General features: G+C 41.7%; 1 long non-coding RNA gene across 1 annotated transcript; it reads left to right on the plus strand.

Moving 5' to 3' along the window:
• Positions 1-1,488: 1,488 nt before the first annotated feature.
• LOC134336690 (uncharacterized) lies at positions 1,489-22,087 on the plus strand. The gene is made up of 3 exons (XR_010015853.1): positions 1,489-1,615; positions 21,322-21,391; positions 21,757-22,087. It is a non-coding gene; the product is annotated as an uncharacterized LOC134336690 (long non-coding RNA).
• Positions 22,088-23,070: the final 983 nt, after the last annotated feature.

Below are 23,070 nucleotides of genomic sequence, written 5' to 3' on the forward strand. Positions count from 1 at the left end.
CGCTCTGTCCGCCAGAGAAAGCAGGATCTCCCAGTGGCCACACATTTTAATTCCACATCCCATTCCCATTCTGACATGTCTATCCACGGCCTCCTCTACTCTAAAGATGAAGCCACACTCAGGTTGGAGGAACAACACCTTATAATCCTTCTGGGTAGCCTCCAACCTGATGGCATGAACATCGACTTCTCTAACTGACGCTAATGCCCCACCTCCCCCTCGTACCCCATCTGTTACTTATTTTTATACACACATTCTTTCTCTCATTCTCCTTTTTCTCCCTCTGTCCCTCTGACTATACCCCTTGCCCATCCTCAGGGTTCCCCCCCCCCCGCCTTGTCTTTCTTCCCGGACCTCCTGTCCCATCATCCTCTCATATCCCTTTTGCCAATCACCTGTCCAGCTCTTGGCTCCATCCCTCCCCCTCCTGTCTTCTCCTATCATTTTGGATCTCCCCCTCCCCCTCCCACTTTCAAATCTCTTACTAGCTCTTCTTTCAGTCAGTCCTGACGAAGGGTCTCGGCCTGAAACGTCGACTGTACCTCTTCCTAGAGATGCTGCCTAGCCTGCTGCGTTCACCAGCAACTTTGATGATAGTTGAGTCTATAGGTAAAGTTGAGTGTAATTTCTGCTTATTTTTGTTTACACATTTGTCTCCGTAATAATCAGTCTTAAACATTAGATGCCATGTAGTACCTCAAACACAGCTAAATTACCCCATCATACTCTCCTTTCTGGATCTCTGAACACCATTATCCAAATCCTCTCCACTACTTCAAGCTCCTAAGCTGCAAATTTTGCAAAATAGTGTGCAGATGAGGAAAATCAATTTACATAGAGACTGAAAATCAATCTCTGTTCGACCATCATGCTCCTGAACTAATGTGGATAACTTGACTCGAGCATGATCGTGAGCACCACAGTAGCGTAGCGGTTGGCACGATGCAAGTACAGTTTGGGGCGTTCCACAGTTCAGAGTTCAATTCCGGTGCCATTATGTAAGGAGTCCTCCGCGTGAAAGGCATGGGTTTTCCCCAAGTGCTCCAGTTTCCTTCCACAGTCCAAAGACATACTGGGTAGGCTAATAGGTTCATTTACAATTGTAAATTGTCCCGTGATTAGGTTAGGGTAAAATCGGGGTTGTGGGTATTGCTGGGGTAGTGTGTTTCGAAGCGCCAGAAGAACCTACTCCGTGCCATATCACTAAATAGAAATAAAATTCACTCACCACAATTCTGAGCTGATTCCACAACATACAGACTCACTTTCAAGGCCTTTACAACTCATGCTCTCAGTAGTATTTCTTTAATTATTTATGCACAATTTATCTTCTTTTGCACATTGTTATTGTTTGTCAGTCTTTGTTTATGAACGGTCTTTCATAAATGCTATTGTGTTTCATTATTTTCCTGTAATTGCCAGAAAGCAACCAAATCTCAAGGTAGTATATGGTAACGTACAAATACTTTGATAATAAATTTACTTTGACTTGTACTTACGGGGAACCTTGACTTTTCTGCGGGGTCCATAACTTCAGTGGATCCTTTGTGCATTTCCACCATTGGGATGTTGGGAGAAGATGCAGAGGATGGAATTCAATCAAAATAAGTGTGAGGTAATGCACTTTGGAAGGTCAAATTGTGATAGAACTTTACAGTAAAAGTTAGAGTTAAAGTAAAAGTAAATGTCTGATCGATTTAAGTGCCAGGCCAGATAGTAAATGTCGGGCATGGGCCAAATCATGGTGGCAGGTTCCAGGCCCCAGAGTGGTCCGACAGTGAGGAATGGCACAATATTTGGATGATTTAAAGTGTCAGACTAGGTTGAAAAGGTCAGTGTGTCAGGACCAGAGTCAAGGCAAGGGCCTTTTCTGCCTGGCTCTGCTCACTGCTCCGTGACTTTACTCACCTCTACACCGAACTGCAGTGCCAGCTACAGTAGTGGCTGGCTTCACATCTGTAGTCTCGCAACATTTACTCGGCTTTGCGATGATATGTGGCTGTTTCCTGCCCCAGCTGCAGTGATGTCTAGCTTTGTATCTGCTGTATAACTCCAGCTTGGAATACTATTTGCTTATTTTTATTGTTTGCACAATTTGTTTTTTTCTCTCTATGCACTGGGTGGTTGACAGTCTTTTTTAACGGGCGCTTTTGAGGTGTCTTTGCTTTGTGGCTTCCTGTAAGGTGACAAATCTCAAGGTTGTATAATGAATACATACTTTGATAATAAATGTTTTTTGAACTTGGCACTTTGAAAGATGCATGCCTTTTATCAGCTTTGTGATCTCTGACGTTTATCTACTGATTAACTCATAAATATTCACACTCTATCCTTTCCTGTCACAGTCCTTTCATTGACTTCCTTCTATGAATACCTTTCTTTCTACCCTTGTCTGTACTTTACCCCAACTTTGCTATCTCAATGCCTTGTCTCGATATTTAGTTTAAAATCCTCTCAACTAACCTAGATTTCTTTCTTGTGAGAACTTTAATCACAGCATGGCTCAGATCTGGACCGTCTCAACAATACAGATTCTACACTTCACAGTGCCTCATGAACCAGAACTCACTCCAACTACACTACTGCTGGAGCCACACAGAAGTTTGGTCTAATCTCATCTATCATATGTCAATTTGCACTATGCTTAGGGAATTATTATTATCTTTGATGTTCTGATTCTCAATTTGTTGCAGAACCTCTTACTTTGTCCAACCTATTATATTGTTGCAAGTTGGCAGACTTGATAGGTCGCCAAACAGCCGACTGGACTCTTGCTGTTTGCTACAGGAGCAATGTCAATCCCCCTCACTACACATTCCTGTCATTACATTTCTGTTTGCTTCTCCTATTTAACAGGATTCCTTTCGCACAGTGTCATGGCCAGTTAAATCATCCAGCCTGCAGCCTACTTATCTAAGCAAGCTTAAACAGCATTAAACCCATTGGACAATTACAGTGGCTGAGGATATTGATCCTCTTACTTCAGAATCAGAATCAGATTATCATCAGTATCATATGTCATGAAATTTATTGTTTTCTGTCAGTAGTACCATACAAATCATTAACAATTACTATAAGTTACATAAGTTTCAGGCTCACACACAGAATCAGAATCGTACTTAATATCACTGGCACATGTCATGAAATTTGTTGTTTTGCAACAGTAGTACATTGCAATACATTATAATAAAAATATAAACTACAATACAAAGTATACAGAAAAAGACAAATTAAATAAATAGCGCAAAAAAACAGGAAGAAAGAAAATGTGACGTAGTATTCATGAAATCTGATGGTGGAGGGGCAGAAGCTGTTCCTGAAACGCTGAATGGGTGCCTTCAGGCTCCTGTACCCCCTCTTTGATGGTAGCGATGAGAAGAGGGTGATGGGAGTCCTTAATAATGGAAGCCACCTTTTTGAGGCATTGTCTTTTGAAGATGTCCTTTATGCTGATGAGGCTAGTGCCCATGCTGGAGCTGGTGGAGTTTATGACTTCCTGCAGCTTTTTCTCGATCCTGTGCTGTGCCCCCTCTGTGCCAGATGTTGACGCAACCAGACAGAATGCTCTCCATGGTACATTTGTAGAAATTTGCAAGTGGCTAGTGAGATACTAATTCTCCGTAAACTCTTAATGAAATATAGCTACTGTCATGCCTTCTTCGTAATTGCATCAATATGCTGCATTCAGGATAGATCCTCAGAGACGTTATCGCCCAGGAACTTGAAACTGCTTACCCCTTCCACTGCTGACCCCTCAATGAGGACTGGTGTGTGTTTCCTCAACTTCCCCTTCCTGAAGTCCACAATCAATTCCTTAATCTTACTGGTGTTGCGTGCAAGGTTGGTGATGTGGCACCACTCAATCAGCTGATCTATCTCACTCCTGTGTGCCCCCTTGTCACCATCTGAAATTCTGCCAACAATAGTTGTGTCATTGGCAAATTTATAAGTGATGTTTGAGCTGTGCTAGCCACACAGTTGTGGGTATAAATAGAGTAGACCAGTGGGATAAGAACACATCCTTGAAGTGTGCCAGTGTTGATTGTCAACAAAGAAGACATGTTAATTCCAATCTGAACAGACTGTGTCCTCCCAGTGAGAAAGTCAATGATCCAAATGCAATGTGAAGAACAGTGAACCAGGTTTTGGAGCTCGTTGATTAGAAGGGGTATTATTATGTTGAATGCTGGGCTGTAGTCAATAAACCGCATCCTGATATAGGTATTATTATTGTCCAGGTGACACAAGGCCGAATAAAGAGACAGTGAGGTTGCATCTCTAGTAGACCTATCTTGGTAATTGGCGAATTGCAGCAGGTTCAGTTCCTTGCCTAGGCTGGAGTTGATTCTAGCCATGACCAAATTCTCAGTGCACGTCATTACATGAATGAGAGTGTCACTGGGCAATAGCCATTGATGCAGCTCACCCTATTCTTTTTGGGCACTGGTATGATTGTCCCTTATAAAGCAGGTAGGAACCTTAGACTGCATCAGCAAGAGATTAAGATGTCCTTGAAAACACCTGCCAGCAGATTGGCACCGATTTTCAGAGCCCTACAAGGTAGACCATCAGGGCCTTGTGAGGGTTCATCCTCTTGAAAGATGTCCTGACATCAGCCTCTGAGACATAGATCTCAGGGTCACCAGATGATGCAGGGACATATACAGGTGTGGTTTTATTCTCCCTTTCAAAGCATGCATTAAAAGCATTGAGCTCGTCTGTGTGTGAGAAATCACAACCAATCATGATGTTAGGTTTTGCCATGTAAGAAATAATGGCCTGCAAACCCTGACAGAGCTGATGTGCATCCAATTCCATCAATAACCTTAATTGAAATTGTGGTTTTGCTCTTAAAATAGCCTTCTGAGGTCATACCTGGATTTCGTGTATAGTTCTGCATCACTGGTCTTGAATGTGATAGAGCTAGCCCTCAGTGTACTACAAATCTCCTGGTTCATCTACAGCTTTTGGTTTTGGTATGTCAGTATGTTCTCGAAGGTACACACCTAATCATGCAGGTCTTGATGAAGTCAGTGAAAACTGTAGTGTATTCATTCTGATTCAAAGATGAATCCACCAACTCAAAGCAGTCATGTAAGTGCTCCTATACATAGAAACATAGAAAATAGGTGCAGGAGTAGGCTATTTGGCTCTTCGAGCCTGCACCGCCATTCAGTATAATCATGGCTGATCATCCAACTCAGAACCATGTACCTGCCTTCTCTCCATACCCCCTGATCCCTTTAGCCACAAGGGCCATGTCTGACTCCCTCTTAATTATAGCCAATAAACTGGCCTCAACTGTTTCCTGTGGCAGAGAATTCCACAGATTCACCATTCTCTGTGTGAAGAAGGTTTTCCTCATCTCGGTCCTAAAAGGCTTCCCCTTTATCCTCAAACTGTGACCCCTCATTCTGGAGGGGTCCATATCTCCTCCATATCTCTTGAACACACCTTAATAGTCTACACCACTGGTGCTGCAGTCTTCAGTCTTTGCCTACACACTGGGAGTAGAAGTACAGCTGGGTGATCGGACTTTCCAGAGTGTGGCTGTGGGATGGCATGGTAAGCGACCTTGAAGGTGGTATAACAGTGGTCAAGCATGTTGGCTCATCTGGTTCCACAGGTGATATGAAACATAGAAACATAGAAAGCCTACAGCACAATACAGGCCCTTCAACCCACAAAGTTGTGCCAAATATGTCCCTTCCTTAGGAATTACTAGGCTTACCTATAGCCCTCTCCATTACTAAGCACCATGTACCTATCTAAAATCTCTTAAAAGACCCTATCATATCCACCTCCATCACCGTTGCTGGCAGCCCATTCCACGCACCCAACACTCTCCGAGTAAAAAATTTACCCCTGACAACTCCTCTGTACCTGCACCCCAGGACCTTAAGCCTGTGTCCTCTTGTGGCAACTATTTCAGCCCTGGGAAAAAGCCTCTGATTATCTACACGATCAATGCCTCTCATCATCTTATACTCTTCTATCAGGTCACCTCTCATCCTTCTTCGCTCCAAGGAAAAAAGGCCGAGTTCACTCAACCTATTCTCATAAGGCATGCTCCCCAGTCCAGGCAACATCCTTGTAAATTTCTGCACCCTTTCTATGGCTTCCACATCCTTCCTGTATTGAGGCGACCAGAACTGAGCACAGTAGTTGTTCAGAAACTTGTTCCTTCTTACAATCTTCAGCATGATAAGGAAGTCACTAGGATACATTGTTTCCTGCCTGCTTACCATGATGCTTAGCTCCACCAATGCCTGAGGTGGAATGCACATGGCTACCAGGATGGTAGCAAGGTTGACATTTTACCGCTAGATGTTCCAGGTCAGGGAGCAGGACTGAAACAGAATCACCATGTCTGTGTACCATAATGAGTTAATCATAAAGCATACTCCTCCTCCTTTACTTTAGAAGATTCAACTGATGGGTGTTTATGGAGAATGGTGAAGCCATCGGGCTGCATGTTGCATTGGAAATGGCAGTGGTGAGCTACGCTTCTATTCATCACATTCCCTGATGCCTTCCTGATACTGCAATCTTCCTCCGAGGTCTTTGATCTTATTTACCAGAGACTGTACACTTGCCAGCAGGATAGTCAGGAGTGGGCGTCTAAGCCTTTGGGTTTCAATCGAACCTGCTGACCAGCGCGCCATCCCCACTTCTGTTTTCTTAAAGGGGAACTGCACTCACGAAACAAATCTGCCATCCGGGTCTGCTGATTTTGAATATTAATATATTTTTTAAATGTCTTAAAGTGATGCTGCTTACTGAAGTACCCATGGCTGTGACTGTGGATTTCAGCTGCAGTATTCTCAAACGGGAGTATTTGCTAATTCCTATCAGAGCTGCATGCAAAGTGTCTGCAGTTGTTGGTGCCATCTTTGAACCTGATGGCAATAATAAGAAGAGAGCATGTCCCAAACGGCAAGAGTCATTAGTGCTGGATTCGACCTTCTTAAGGCACCATCCTTCGAAGATGTCCTTGCTGGTGAGGATAGTTACGTCCACGTTGGAACTGAGTCTACAATCCTCTGCGGCCTCTTTCGATCCTGTCTGTTGGAGCTTCCACACCAAGCTTCACATGGTGTCACACCCACCTGCTTCTGAGTAATGATCAGATCAGAAGAATGGGGTGTGACAAACTGTTAGAGCAAACAGAGTTAGAACGTTGAGAGGTGATATTATTAAATCATATAGTATCATTAAGACGAATCTATCTCCAATTAGGAAGGTTTGAAACTAGGGTCCATTTAAAACAGTCAATCATATAGAAATGATGTGAGACTTGGTTCCATCACAGAGTTATGAATCTTAGGAATTCTCTTTCTCACAGGGTTTTTCAAGGTTTAGTTTTAAATAAGTTGAAAGCAGAAATAGATATTTTTTGATATTAAGAAATGAGGGGGTGGTGGAAGCCGGTAAGCTGAAATGAAAGACTGGCCGTCATTAAACGAAGTGTGAGAGTTGCTTGGGGGGAGGGGCGGTTCTGAAGGGCCCATCCTTCCCCATTACTTTCTGATGCACTTTTCAACTATTGTCAATGGAAAAGGACATTGATAGGAATATTTTCTATTGCTGTAGTAATCACCACTGTGTTGTGTCCGAACATTTCAGATTTTTTTCCCCCCTCTAATTACACTGTGACAACAAGGAAATACAGCAATTCCTTGACATAGTCATTTCTCAAAATGTCCTTGGAGATTTTAGCTGCCAGCTGAAAGCCAATGGTCAATTAAATATGCTTTGGAAAGAGGAAAGATTATGATTTAGTTAATGTCCATGGAACATTTAATATCATTATATAATGATGTGCAATGTAAAAAAAATATATCTTTGCTCCTGTCCTGACTCATACATGGCCTCATCATATTTTGTCAGGCATAGTTGCTTTGGAATAGATTCAATGGTGAGCCATTAAAATGCTGTCAAATTTAAAGGACCTTATTTATTATGATAGGATTTGAGTGCTAGCTCAGAGCACACCAGAAAAATACCCACTGTGGTGAGATTTAACTGTATGTTTTATATGTATGAGGGGACTGCTCCATCTTAGTCAGAAATCTCAAACAAGAGAAAATCTGCAGATGCTGGAAATCACACAACACACACAAAATGCTGGAGGAACTCAGCTGGCCAGGCAGCATCTATGGAGAAAAGTACAGTCGATGTTTCAGCAGGGTTTCGACTTGAAATGTCGATGGTACTTTTTTCCATAGATGCTGCCTGGCCTGCTGAGTTCCTCCAGCATTTTGTGTGTGGTAGTCAGAGATCTGTTCATTCATATAAGGAATTCAAACAGGTGGTTTATTAAAAGGGCAACCAAGGTTGTTACTGACATTCGAGAATATTTGACTTTACCTCAGACTTGAACACCTCAAATCAAAGTGCAGCCCAATCCCTCACGGAGAGTGACTGAGAAGCAACAAGAATCTCAGCTATAGTGGTGGAAGTGAGAAGGGCAAACAGTAGGTTGTGTTCACAAGCCAGCTGTATCAACCTTAGAAAACTAGATTAGCCGTACCTCTTAGGTTAACTGGCTATCAAAACTGTAAATGACTTCATACATTCATGCCATTCAAACACCTTTTAAAGTTTTTGCCTCAGTCCGCGTTGAGTCCAACGTGAAACATGGACACGCATTTGGGAAAACTACCATGATGACATGATAATAATTCCTAGGTTCTCGTATGGAAATAGTGGAGGACCTCAACAAGCCAGCGAACAATCACACCGACATTGTCAACAGCCACACTGGCAACTAATTGACTTCTCCATGAGAATTCAGGATGTTTTGAATGTTGACCCTGACTGGGTAACTGATCTTTCAATGGGAGAACATTTAGGGAGCAGTGATTATTGCCCCTTAAGTTTTATGATAGCTATAGATAAGGGTAAGTGTTGACCTTAAGTGCAATAAATTGGAGCAGGGCAAATTACATGAGTGTTAGGCAGGAAATAGGGAGACTTAATTAGTAACAATTACTTTTCGTCAAGTTCCACATCTGATATGAGAGGGTACTTAAAATCCAACTTCACAGAGTAGAGGTATGTTCCAAAAAGAAGGAAGGACAAGAACGGCAAATTAAGCGAACTCTGTATTTCAAGAGAGGTGGTGAACTTAGTCAAGAAGAAGGAGAAAACATAATGTAGGGTTAAGATCAAGGTAAAGATCAAATAGAGCCCTTGCAGATGATGAAGATGCCAGAAGAAGGGACTTCATAAAGCCAGGAGGGATATCGAACAATCCTTGGTAAGTAGGATTAAAAAGAATCCCAGGGCATTCTATACATGCATAAGAACAAGAATATAATAAGAGAGCAGGTAGGACTATTCAGGCATGAAGGAGGAAACATGTGCTTGGAGGCGGAAGATGTGGATAAAGTCCTAACTGAGTAATTTGTGTCAGTATTTACTGTGGAGGTGGACATGGAGTATAGGGAGGTCAGTGTGGAGTGTGCTAATTTTCTGGGGTATTTCAAGGTAAAGGAGGCCACAATGTGGGATCTCTTATAATTAAAATGGATAAATACCGAGGGCCCAATGGGAAATACCTCAGGTTATTGCGCGAGGCCAAAGATGAGATTGCTATAGCCTTGACCAATACCTTCATGTTCTCTCTAGCCAAAGGTGAGATATTGGTGGAGTGGCAAATAGCTAATGTTGTTCCATTGTCAGGAAGGGAAACAATGATAATTATAAACCTGGAAACTATAAATCAGTTGGTTCACATTAGTGGTTGGGAAATGATTTAGGGATATGGATTATGAGCAATCAAAAAACCATGGCCTAATTAGGAGTGGTCAGTATGGCTCTGTGCAGGGCAATTTGAGCCTTACTAACCAAATTGAGTTTTTTGAGGAACTGACAATGGCGATTGATGAACATAGAGCTGTGAGTGTTGCCTACACGGATTTTAGCAAGGTGTCCGACAAGGTCCTGCATGGGGGGCTCTTCCATAAGATTAAGATGTATGGGATCCATGGCGAATTCAGTTCCGTATTGTCTTGCTCAGAAGGCAAAAGTTAGTGGTTGATGGACTCATTCAGGCTGAAGACTGTGGCTAGTGGTGTTCCACAGGCATTTGTACTAAGACCTCTGCTGTTTGTGATGTACTATATATAAATGATCTGAATGAAAATATAGCGACACATATCAAAGTTGCTGGTGAACGCAGCAGGCCAGGCAGCATCTCTAGGAAGAGGTACAGTCGATGTTTCGGACTGAGACCCTTCGTCAGGACTAACTGAAGGAAGAGCTAGTAAGAGGTTACCAGCTCTTCTTTCAGTTAGTCCTGATGAACGGTCTCGCTCCAAAACATCGACTGTACCTCTTCCTAGAGATGCTGCCTGGCCTGCTGCGTTCACCAGCAACTTTGATGTGTGTTGCTTGAATTTCCAGCATCTGCAGAATTCCTCGTATTTACGTGAATGAAAATATAAATGGCTGGGTTAGCAAGATTGCAGATGTTACAGAGATTGGTGGTGCTGTAGATAACAGTGGAGACTGGCAAAGGAACAGCAGGATAAAGATCAATTGCAGATATGGGCAAATGGATTTTAACCTGGCTAAATGTGAAGTGTTGCACTTCCGGAGATAAAAATGTAAGGAGACTATGTACTGTAAATGGCAAGACTCTGAACAGTTCTCTTGAGAAGAGGGACATTGGGGTCTAATTTCATAATTCACGAAGTGTCTACACAGGTTGATAGAGTAGTTAAGGAGATATATGGCATGTTTTTCTTAGTCGAGGCGTTAAATTTAAGAGTCAGGAAGTTACGTCGCAACTTTATAAATTTCTAGTTTGACTGTATTCAGTTCTGGTTGCCCTGTTTTTTTTTAAGCTTTGGAAAGGGTGCAGAAGAGGTTTACCAAGCTGCTGTCTGCAATACTGGCATGTGCTATAAGAGGGTTTTGATTGTTTTCTCTGGAGTGGCAGAGCCTGGTGAGAACTGATAGAAGTTTGTAAAATTATGAGGAGCACAGATAAGCTCAACTGCCAGTTTTTTTTTTCTCTAGGTTGAAATATCTAATACTAGAGGCATGAATTGAAGATGAAGTGAGTATGTTCAAAGGTGATGTGAGGGGAAAATTCTTTACACACACAGTGGTGGATGCCTTGGGTGGTGGTGGAGGAAATTACAGCTCTTGGCTTTCAAGAGTCTCTTTGATAGGCACGTGAATGTGCAGGAAATGGAAGGATTGTGGACATTGGACATTGTGTAGGCAGAATGGATTAGTTTAGTTGGGCATTTGATTACTAATTTAGTTAATTCGGTACAACCTTGTGAGGCGTAGGGCCTGCTCTTGTACTGGACTCTTTATATGACCATGCTTAGTCACAAACATAAAAATCCACTGTTTAGTCATCAATCCCAGGATGATCTACAACATCAGTGTTCTATTTGACCCCAAGTTCACCTTTCAGTGCTCTAACCGCTCCATCAATAAGACTGCTAAATTGTATTCTCTAGTGAAGACCATATTAACAGACAGAAAGATGAGCAGGTACACTAAAAACAGAATACTGCAGTGCTACATTTATTCTGTCCTGACTTATGGAAGTGAATGCTGGACCATTTCCCCAGCAATGGAAAAGAGACTAGAAGCAGCTGAATTATGGCTCTACAGGAGAATGTTAAAAATATCATGGACCACACACACATCAAATGAAGAAGTTCTCAGAAGAGCCCAAGCAGTTAGATCACTCTTACCAACAATAAGAGAAAGACAACTCAGATTCCTAGGACACTTCATGTGGAAAGATGAACTAGAAAAACTCATACTCTCTGGAAAGATTGAGGGGAGCAAACCTAGAGGAAGACCTCGTCTTATGTACATCAAAAGCCTAGCCAGGTGGCTACACATCGAGGAAATGGAAGTCATCCAAAGAACGAGGGATAGATCTATATGGAAAACCATGGTCACCAACGTCCGCATCGGATATGGTACCTAGACAGACAGTGATACCCATTCCAACCCCTTCCTCTTCTGACCTACTGCTGAAACTTCTATACTCATGGGTTAAGGGTGAAAGGTGAAATGTATAAGGGAACATGAAGGGGAGCTTTTTCAGTGACAGGACGGTGACAGTGTGTAACGAACTGCCAGTGGAAGTGGTGGATGCAGCTTTGATATTTCAACATTTAAGGAATGTTTGGATAATACATGGATGGGAGGGGTATGGAGGGTATGGTCCAGGAGCAGGTCAATGGGAGTAGGCAGAACAATAGTTTGGCATGGACTAAATGGGCTGAAGGGCCTGTTTCTGTGCTGTAGTACTCTATGGCTCTTTGTAAACCTGTTATCTCCAAATTGAGCCAATGTAGTTCCCTAATGTGAAAACAGAGGACTCCGGAAAATGAGCAGGTGGCATGTAAGTAGAATCTAAGATAATAACGCTGGTGGGTTTCTTCAACTATTTTATGTTGTGTTTTTATATTAATTTAATAAATGGTTTATCGGACTAAGTGTAAAGAAAATCTCCTGTGCAATTGCAGCATTGACTGAAACGTCAAAACAAGTTATTCACAGTAAAGCACGTAGACGTTAACTAACTTTTGATTGCTCAAAATATTAATATCTACTATAATTTTTTCATTGCAAATAGCATTTACAGCTTCCAGATACTATACTGTACACTGTCAATACTCATTCAGGGGTGCAAAGTCTATGCAAAGATCTGAAGGTAGAATCAAAAACAATTTAACATGGCTTTTTTGATTTTTAGGGAGATAGGGAGGAGATCAGGAAATAGCCAAGCAATATAACTTACTTGGATTTTTCAGAATCTGGATAAGATCCTATGATTGAAATTTCAAGTAGAACATTCATTACTGGTCCTCCCCAGGTTAAAAATGCTTGACTTAAGCTACGGGCCATACATATAAACACTTATTTGTGACAGGATGGATTTACTGGCTGGACTATGCTATTTCAAAGGTTCATTTATTATTAAGATATATAATCATAGAACCATAGAACACTACAGCACAGAAAACAGGCCATTCTGCCCTTCTAGTCTGCACCGAAACTTTATTCTGCTAGTCCCATTGACCTGCATCCAGTCCATAACCCTCCTGACCTCTCCCATTCATGTACCAATCCAATTTATTCTGTCATTTACCATGTCAGATGGCAGCTTGTTACACACTCCCACCACTGTCTGAGTGAAGAAGTTCCCCCTAATGTTCCCCCTAAACCTTTCCCCTTTCACCCTAAAGCCATGTCCTCTCATATTTATCTCTCCTAATCTAAGTGGAAAGAGCCTATTCGCATTTACTCTGTCTATACCCCTCATAATTTTGTAAACCTCTATCAAATCTCCCCTCATTCTTCTATGCTCCAAGGAATAAAATCCTAACCTGTTCAATCTTTCCCTGTAACTCAACTCCTGAAGACCCAGCAACATCCTAGTAAATCTTCTCTGCACTCTTTCAATCTTACTGATATCCTTCCTATAGTTAGGTGACCAGAACTGCACACAATACTCCAAATTTGGCCTTACCAATGTTTTAAACAACCTCACCATAACATCCCATCAATACTTTGATTAATGAATGCCAGGAGTCCAAAAGCCTTCTTTACAACCCTGTCTACCTGTGACGCCACTTTCGGGGAATTATGTATCTGAACTCCCAGATCCCTTTGTTCCTCCGCACTCCTCAGTGCCCTACCATTTACTGTGTAAGCCCTACTTTGCTTTGTCCTTCCAAAATGCAACACTTCACACTTATCTGTATTAAGTTCCATCTGCCATTTTCTGTCCCATATTTCTAGTTGGTCCAGATCTCTCTGCAAGCTTTGAAAGCCTTCCTCGCTGTCCACAACTCTTCCAATCTTAGTGTCTTCAGCAAACTTGCTGAGCCAATTTACCACGTTATCATCTAGATCATTGATATAGATAACAAACAACAATGGTCCCAGCACAGATCCCTGAGCCACACCACTAGTCACAGGCCTCCAGTCTGAGAAGCAATCATCCACTACCAGTTTACAACCTCTGCATGGATACCTAGTGTCTGAACCTTCTGAACTAACCTCCCACATGGGACCTTGTCAAAGGCCTTACTAAAGTCCATGTAGACAACATCCACAGCCTTTCCTTCATCTATTTTCTTGGTAACCTCCTCGAAAAACTGTACAAGATTCGTTAAACACGATCTGCCACGCACAAAGTCATGTTGACTATCCTTAATCAGACCTTGGCTGTCCAAATACTTGTATATCCAATCTCTCAGAACACCTTCCAATACTTTCCCTACTACTGATGTCAGGCTCACCAGCCTGTAATTACCTGGTTTACTTTTGGAGCCTTTTTTAAACAATGGAACAACATGAGCTACCCTCCAATCCTTCGGCACTGCACCCGTGGCTAAGGACATTATAAATATTTCTGCCAGGGCCCCTGCAATTTCTACACTAGTCTCTCTCAAGATCCAAGGAAATATCATGTCAGGCCCGGGGGATTTATCTACCTTTATTCGCTGTAAGGCAGCAAGCACCTCCTCCTCTTTAATCTCGATATGTTCCATGACACTACTGCTTGTTTCCCTTCCCTGCATATACGCTATGTCAGTTTCCTGAGTAAATACTGATGCAAAAAAACTGTTTAAGATCTCCCCCATCTCGTGAGACTCCACACATAGACAACCACTCTGATCTTCTAGGGGACCAATTTTGTCCCTTACTCTAATATACTTGTAGAAACCCTTCGGGTTTACCTTCACATTATCTGCCAAAGCAACCTCATGTCATCTTTTTGTCTTCCTGATTTCCTTCTTTAGTATTTTCTTACATTTTCTATACTCTTCAAGTACCTCATTTGTTCTTTGTTGCCTATACCTGCTATACATCTCTCTCTTTTTCTTAACCAGATTGCCAATATCCCTTGAAAACCAAGGTTCCCTATGCCTGTTAACTTTGCCTTTAATCCTGGCAGGGACATGCAAACTCTGCACTCTCAAAATTTCACCTTTGAAGGCCTTCCATTTACTGAACACATCCTTGCCAGAAAACAACTTATCCCAATCCACTCTTCCTAGATCCTTTCTCATTTCCACAAAATTGGCCCTTCTCCAATTTAGAACCTGAACTCAAGGACCAGACCTATCCTTATCCATAATTAACTTGAAACTAATGACATTATGGTCACTGGACCCAAAATGTTCGCCTACACATGCTTCTGTCACCTGACCTGTCTGGTTCCCTAATAGGAGATCAAGTATTGCATCCTGTCTCATAGGTACCTCTATATATTGATTTAGAAAACTTTCCAGAACACATTTACCAAACTCCAAGCCGTCTAGCCTTTTCACAGTGTGCGAGTCCCAGTCAATATGGGGAAAGTTAAAATCCCCTACTATTACAACTTTCTGTTTCTTACATCGGTCTGCTATTTCTCTACAGATTTGCTCCTCCAATTCTCTCTGACTATTGGGCAGTCTATAATACAACCCTATTAGTGTGGTCACATCTTTCCTGTTCCTCATATGGCATCTGTAGACAAGCCCTCTGGGCTGTCCTGTTTACGCACAGCTGTGATATTTTCCCTGACTAGTAATGCCGCTCCTCCCCCTTTCATCCCTCCCCGTCTATCATGTCTGAAACAACGGAACTCAGGAACATTAAGCTGCCAGTCCTGCCCCTCCTGCAACCAATTCTCACTAATAGCAATAATGTCATAATCCGACGTGCCAATCCACGCCCTAAGCTCATCTGCCTTACCTACAATACTCCGTGAATTGATGCACTTGAGAACATTTCTATCACATACAAACCTTTGATTTCTGTCTATACATGCTGTCCTCACATGACCTTTATCCTCTTCCACCTGACTATCTGCTCTAACACTCTGGTTCCCCTCCCCCTGCAAATCTAGTTTAAACCCCACCCCCCCTGCAAATCTACCTGCAAGGATGTTAGTCCCCCTCCAGTTCAGGTGCAAACCATCCTGTCGGAACAGGTCCCACCTTCCCTGGAACAAAGCCCAAATGTGCAGAAACATTAAGCCCTTTCTCCTGCACCATCTCCACGTATTTAGCTGCATTATCCTCCTATTTCTAACCTCGCTAGCACATGGCACGGGTAGCAACTCTGAGATTGCTCTTCTCCAGATAGCCACAAAACCAAGAAAAAAAAAAGAACGGCAATACGATCATCAACCCCCCAATCCTCACGAAACACAACAAGAACGTAGGTCTCCAAATACCCTTCTGTTTTGCTCTCCATGTTTGAAAAAAAAGCTAGACAGACAGGAGGCAGTGTAGAAAAGTTTAGCATGCTGATTCTGGGAATGAAGGAGTTGATATATGAAGAGAGGTTGTTTACTTATTGGAGTTTACATAAAGTGATGCTAGGTACACTCCTGTACCACTTAGTCACCAGATTACACCCTTATGAAATGCAGGCAGTGTCCATTACATAGAAAACCTGCAGCATATTACAGGCCCTTTGGCCTACAAAGTTGTGCCGAACATGTCCCTACCTTAGAAATTACTAGGCTTACCTACAGCCCTCAATTTTTCTAAGCTCTATGTACCTATCCAAAAGTCTCTTAAAAGACCCTATCGTATCCGCCTCCACCACAGTTGCCGGTAGCCCATTCCACGCACTTATCACTCTCCAAGTAAAAAACTTACCCCTGACATCTCCTCTGTACCTACTTGCCAGCACCTTAAACCGGTGTTCTCTTGTGGCAACCATTTCAGCCCTGGGAAAAAGCCTCTGACTATCCACATGATCAATGCCTCTCATCATCTTATACACCTCTATCAGGTCACCTCACATCCTCCGTCATTCCAAAGAGAAAAGGCCGAGTTCACTCAACCTACTCTCATAAGGCATGCTCCCCAATCTAGGCAACATCCTTGTAAATCTACATTACATATAGAAAGCTTCTATGAAACTGAGATGCACCATAAGGACAATTGTACAAGCCCCCAAGAATGTGGATAGGAATGGCAACGAACAGTTGATGCATGCTCAAGATTGCAATTAAAAGAAGATGCCTGCATTATATTTGCCTGTTAATTATAATGACTTCAGTCCCGGCATCTGCTCATAACACTGTTTACCTTTCAGTAGCTGATGTTGGAAGCCTTATTTAAAGCTAACCAGCTCTAGGTAATGCTAGTCTTTAGATCTTAATGGGCAGATGCTTCCAACTAGACTGGGTGCTGCCAGTAGCTGAAGTTAATGGACTAGGCATTGAAAACTTGGCACCATTGATGAGAATGTGGGTTTCCAAAGTTTTCTGACATTGCATAGGATGTTGGAGCTGGAGATGTGAATTGATTCCTGGGTTCTTTCAAATACACATGATATATTGGAAGGAACCAACAGTTGGCCCTGAAAACCTGCAGTGAGTGTTGCATTAGGCTCTTAGCCCACACATGTGCCAACATTATGAACATACAAATGCCAAATCACACCTGCTGCTCAATGGACAGCACTCTCGGCAGCAATATCTGTAAATTAGGAATCCCACCTGATACTCACGTACTGAGATTCATCTGCTCAACTGGTCTCTCAGCACTCTGCATTGATATGTCCTCCTCTGAAAGCCCATCCTCTCCACTGCTGTCTTCCAACTACTTGCTCCACTTTGTGCCCCCTCCTCTTCCATCTTCTCATTTTCAATTCCAGACATATTGATGTATCTCATATGGGAGCAAATGTAGACAGCAGTAGCCTTGGAGTCAGCAAAACAAAATCTTCCAGCATATGCTTCCCCACTCTCTATGGACTTTGCATTTAAAGAAAGCACAAAACACTTGTAGAAGACCAAACACATCCATATGTCACCATTTTAATTCCACTACCCAGTTCCATTCCAGTATGTCAGTCCATGGCCTCCTTTACTACCACAACGAGGCCATTCTCAGGTTGGAGGAGTAACACCTCATTTTTTTGTTCGGATAGGTTCTAACCTATTTGCATGAGCATTGATTTTTGCAGCCCAGTAATCTCTCTGCCTCTCTCTTCTCTCTTATTCCATTCCCCATTCTGGCTCCCCTCTTACACCTTCTTATCACCTCATTTGCCTATTGCCTCCCTTTGATGCCCCTCCTTCTTCCCTTTCTCCCCTAGTCCACTCTCCTCTCCTATCAGATTTCTTCTTCATTAGGACTTCACCTTTTCCACCTATCACCTATCAGCTTCTCACTTCATTTCCACTCCCCCTTCCTCCTACCTTCTCCCTCATCTGGCTGTACCTATCACCTTCCAGCTCATACTCATTCCCCTCAATGCATCTTCTTATTCTGGCTTCTTACCATTTCCCTTCCCATCCTAATGAAGAGTCTTGGCTTGAAACTTTGACTCTTTATTCCTCTCTACAGATGATGCCTGACCTGTTGAGTTCTTCCAGCATTTTGTATGTGTTACTCTGCACTTCCAGCATCTGCAGAATCTCTTCTGCTTTTGAAATCTGAATCACATATATCTTCCCAGAAAAGAAATCTACCATCCTCAGTTATTCTTGCTGATATGTGACTCCAGATCCACCAATGCCAATAACACTTTATGGTCTCAGTTCCAATAAATGCCTACATACTGTGAACAAATAAAAAGTAAGCAATAACCAGAATGCATCAATTAAATTTTAGCCCCATTTAACTAGTGCTGGCAGGGGTACTTCTTACTGTCACTTCAGCCAAGTCACTTTGAGAAAGTGGGCATTGAATGGAGTTTTAAACTCGGAAGATCAATATCAGCGTTATACGATATGGGAATTTTAAGAGACTCCTGGATAGGTACATGGAGCGTAGAAAAATAGAGGGCTAAGGGTAATCCTAGGTAATTTCTAAGGTAAGGACATGTTTGGCACAGCTTTGTAGATTTTCTATTTTTCTAGCATCAAAGCTCACTTCCTCTTTAGAGGTTCACTATGTTGTGCACTAACATCTTATTTCAGTGGCATCTCAAATATATTACCCCATAAACCTCCTTGGACATTGTAGTTGAAAATTTGGTCCTCAATGGGCAACTGTACCACCGAAGAATTGGACACAAGTGATGGTAATTTCTTGTCCCACTTGTCAATACGTATAAACCCTGACAAGCCCTCCTGTGAATCTTGCTAATATGCATTGAATGTCTATTAGCAAAGGTACAGTTGGACTATGATATGATTACAGATTACGTACTAAAATGTCTCATCACCTATGCAGTCATTAAGAAAACATCAGGAGTTATTTTAGTAAAGATCATTAAAATAATTTATTCCAGCAATCACTGGCCACAGTTGATGCTTTCTGCCCCTGGTACAAACCCTTACACATCTCCCAGTCACTGTCACAGCTCTGCTTTCTGCTGTTACGCACTGATCATGCTTGAGATATACCAGTAATAATGCTTCCTATTATGCATAATGCAAGGTTACCTTTAGAAGCAATCTAATCCATTTAATACAGATCTGAAAACAATAAGCATGATTCATAGATGTTAAAATGTTATATTATGAGGAGAAATTTGTAGAAGTCAATTTGTTTTTGTTGGACTTCAAATATTTGGCACAGCTATCTGATCAAAAGCTTTAAAATGCTGAGAGATGCAGATGGTTTAGGTACAAGCTTATAATTTTCTTGGCCTGAGAGCACAGAACCAAAAAAACAGTCAGTTTAAACAAATGGCACATCATAAATGCTTTACTCACAAAGTAGCAGAAAAGCAAAGATAATTAATGTTGCGGCAAGACAGATTAATGGCTGGAGTGGTCTCATAAATACACCCTAAGCCTCATTGGCATTAAACCCTACATTGCAATGGCTGAAACGTCTTACTCTTCTATGACATTTGTCTCACAATGATCTGATATTTATAATCTTTCCACGTGTCCTGAACAACTGCTGGGCTGGGTATGTGGAAGAGTCTGATGCAGCTGGGAAAGCTAGAACAGTGAATAAATAGCAAAGCTGAACCTTGAGGAATCAAATAGTAGTCCCTGATAAGAGGAATTAACCAAGATGGAATGAAATAAAGGGCAGATAATATAAGCTTGAAAAGTACAAAAATTATTGTTAAATTCAATTTCTTGATCATCTTTCTCTCATCTACTGAGGTAAACCAGAGCATAACTCAATGTTCAACCAGAACTACAATCTGACTACCATTTCCCTGATAGAGTCACACGAAGCTAATTCAGCTTCAAATGGCATTGACAGGTGATGATGGAGTCTGTTGGTTTTGGATTGGAGAGGTAGCTGTTTTCCAAACTTCACGGATGTGATATATGTAAGATATATAGTAGCTCCTAAGCAAGTACTTTCCAAGTTAAATGCATGCAGAACTGTAAAGGAATGTGGAGACTGCACAAGCAACAAATTTCTTCTGTACAGAAGTTGTACTGAATGCCAACTACTGCTCTACAATGTCCATAATGCTGCTGTACAGAGGTTATACACAGTGAAAAATGCTGTGTTTTTGTTGTTTTTAATCAAAATAAACTTCATTCTTAATAAAAGATTATTTACAAGAATAAATCATTCAATACCTTTTCATACTTTACATTCATAGTCAAAGCTTTCCATTCTGTTCTATTCCATTCATACACATCAAAAGCACTCTTACCACTCATGTGGCACTCTGGGGTGATATACCAACTACTACAAGAATTGAGGGGTATGCTTCCCCAACCCAATTCCTCCCTATCCAGTGAGAGATGAATTCTACACTGTGTCCCTTTCCCTTTGAGCCATTGCATTGGTTGCTCCAAACTTCAGTGCATCCCTTGACGCAAACTCCCGCAGTCTCAAATGTGCCTGTTGTCGACATTCTTCCACGGACATCTCAATGTGCCAGCAGACCAACAAGTTGTAAAGTCACTGCAAAGAGTGTAGGATTTGAGGAGAAGTTGGCTTTCACCTAGTGGCTGATCACAATTTTTTACTCACCACACATTGTTTGTCCTGGAATTTGATATTAGCCAAAATCACCGGCAAATTTGCAAACAAATCAAGGAGCAGGCCCTGTAAAGGTGGTGCATAGTTAATGACATGGCTTGATGTGTTGATGAGAAGACTTATGCAAAAATGAAAATATAGTCAGCTTGATTCAAGCGGAGAGGGAAAAATGGTTCCCAAGATATCATATGAACAGAGCAAGCAGAGGAGATGAGTATGTGCAGGGTTCTGTAATGAATGTGAGATTGGTGGAAATGTGATGCAGATTTGATAGTCAGCAATTTGCAAGAAAACAGGGATCAGCATTTACCTTGGGTGTTTTCAGTCAGGCAGGATGAGTTCACTGTGAGAAGGAGCCCCAACCATAACAGATTTTTAATGTTACTCTGCTTTTTTTTCTCTTCCCCAGGCAACCATTCATTGTTTCAGCTAGTAAGTCTACTTGAAGGAGGCAGAGGCAGACAAATGGCAGGCTCCAGGTAAAGCCATACCATTAATGCTATTCGTTAAAGTTGTACTTACTAATAATTCTTTCTAAATGTCACCAAAAGCTTACACTATTAGTCATGCAGTAATATATATTTTTAAGTACTCCTTGAGGTATCTCTAGCAATTGTGTACAGCAGGGATGAGAAGGCAGTCACTTTGCTCTGATGCAGATGGTGGGTAACACCGAGAGCATGATTCCACAATTTGAACAGCTTCGTTATTTGCTCACCCAGAATAGGCTGGAGCCATTGTGCATCCTCTGTCAGAAGCAACATCAAGTTCAAAGTAAATATAAATTTATTACTCAAGTACATGTATGTCACCATATACTGCTTACAGAATCATTTTCTTGCAGGCATTCACTGCAGAACGGAGAAATACAACTGAATCAGCAAAAAGCTACACACAATGACTGATGACAACCAATGTGCAAAGGAAGACAAACTGTGCAAGTCAAAGCAAATAAATAATACTGAGAACATGAGTTGTAGAGTCCCTAAAAGATGAAAATTATGCTCCTTTTGTAAAGTAGTAACTGAGCCTCCTAAACCATTAGTGGTTTTGGATGCTACGATTTTCATAATTATTTCATGTTGGCTATTTTTCCATTCAGCTGTTGGCCCTCAGTTTGCAATCCCATTTGTTTTTGCTGAACATTCCATTGCCACAATATCAATGTGCACACATTGAAATTACCGGCTGCTTGATGGTCCAAAAAATAAATCAGATTAAGACTGACGTGTGGATTATTTATACAAAGCATCACAAAGCGAGCCATGTGGAAAATGTATGTTTTTAATAAGAAAAGAAATTGCTATGGTCAGTCCGCACAAACAGTCAATCATCAGAGTTAATATTCCATTCATAAGCAATATCAATGACTCGCATCCATCAGTTCCAGGCAATGCACTTTATTGCTCTTGTTTACCAACTGAAAGACTTAACTGCACTAATAAACTGGACAACACCCGAGGAAAGCAATCGAAATCTGAAAGCTCTTCTTATGATTGTCCATTGAATGAGATCCTACCAAAACATTGAAAAGGCATTCTGCCTATTGTACATGTGTTGGCCATGGAAAGGTTCTTCCAGGTAGTTGCACTTCCACTGATTTTCCCCATACCTCTGTAATGTACACTCTGTGACCACTTTATCAGGTATGCCTATACACCTGCTCATTAATGCAAATATCTAAATAGCAAGTCAATGCATAGAAGCATGCAGACATGGTCAAGAGCTCAGTTGTTCAGACCAAACATCAGAAGAAGAAGAAGAAATGTGATCTAAGAGACTTTGACCATAGGATGATAGTTTGTGCCAGATGGGGTGGTTTGAGTATTTCAGAAACTACTTATCTCCTGGGGTTTTCCAGCACAGCAATCTCTAGGGTGTACAGAGAACACAGCGATAAACAAAAATCATCCACTGAGCAACAGTTCAGTGGGCAAAAATGACTTGTTAATGAGAGAGGTTTGAGAAGAATAGTCAGATTGGTTCAAGCTGACTGAAAGCTGATAGTAACTTGAATAACTATGCATTACAACAATGGTGTGCAGAAAAGCATCTCTGAATGCACAACACATTGAAACTTGAAGTGTATGGGCTACAGCATCAGAGACCATGAACACACACTCAGTGGCTACTTTATTTGTTACCTAATAAAGTTGCC

The sequence above is a fragment of the Mobula hypostoma genome, chromosome 23 (genome assembly GCF_963921235.1).
Source record: "Mobula hypostoma chromosome 23, sMobHyp1.1, whole genome shotgun sequence".
In the NCBI taxonomy this organism is placed as follows: Eukaryota; Metazoa; Chordata; class Chondrichthyes; order Myliobatiformes; family Myliobatidae; genus Mobula; species Mobula hypostoma.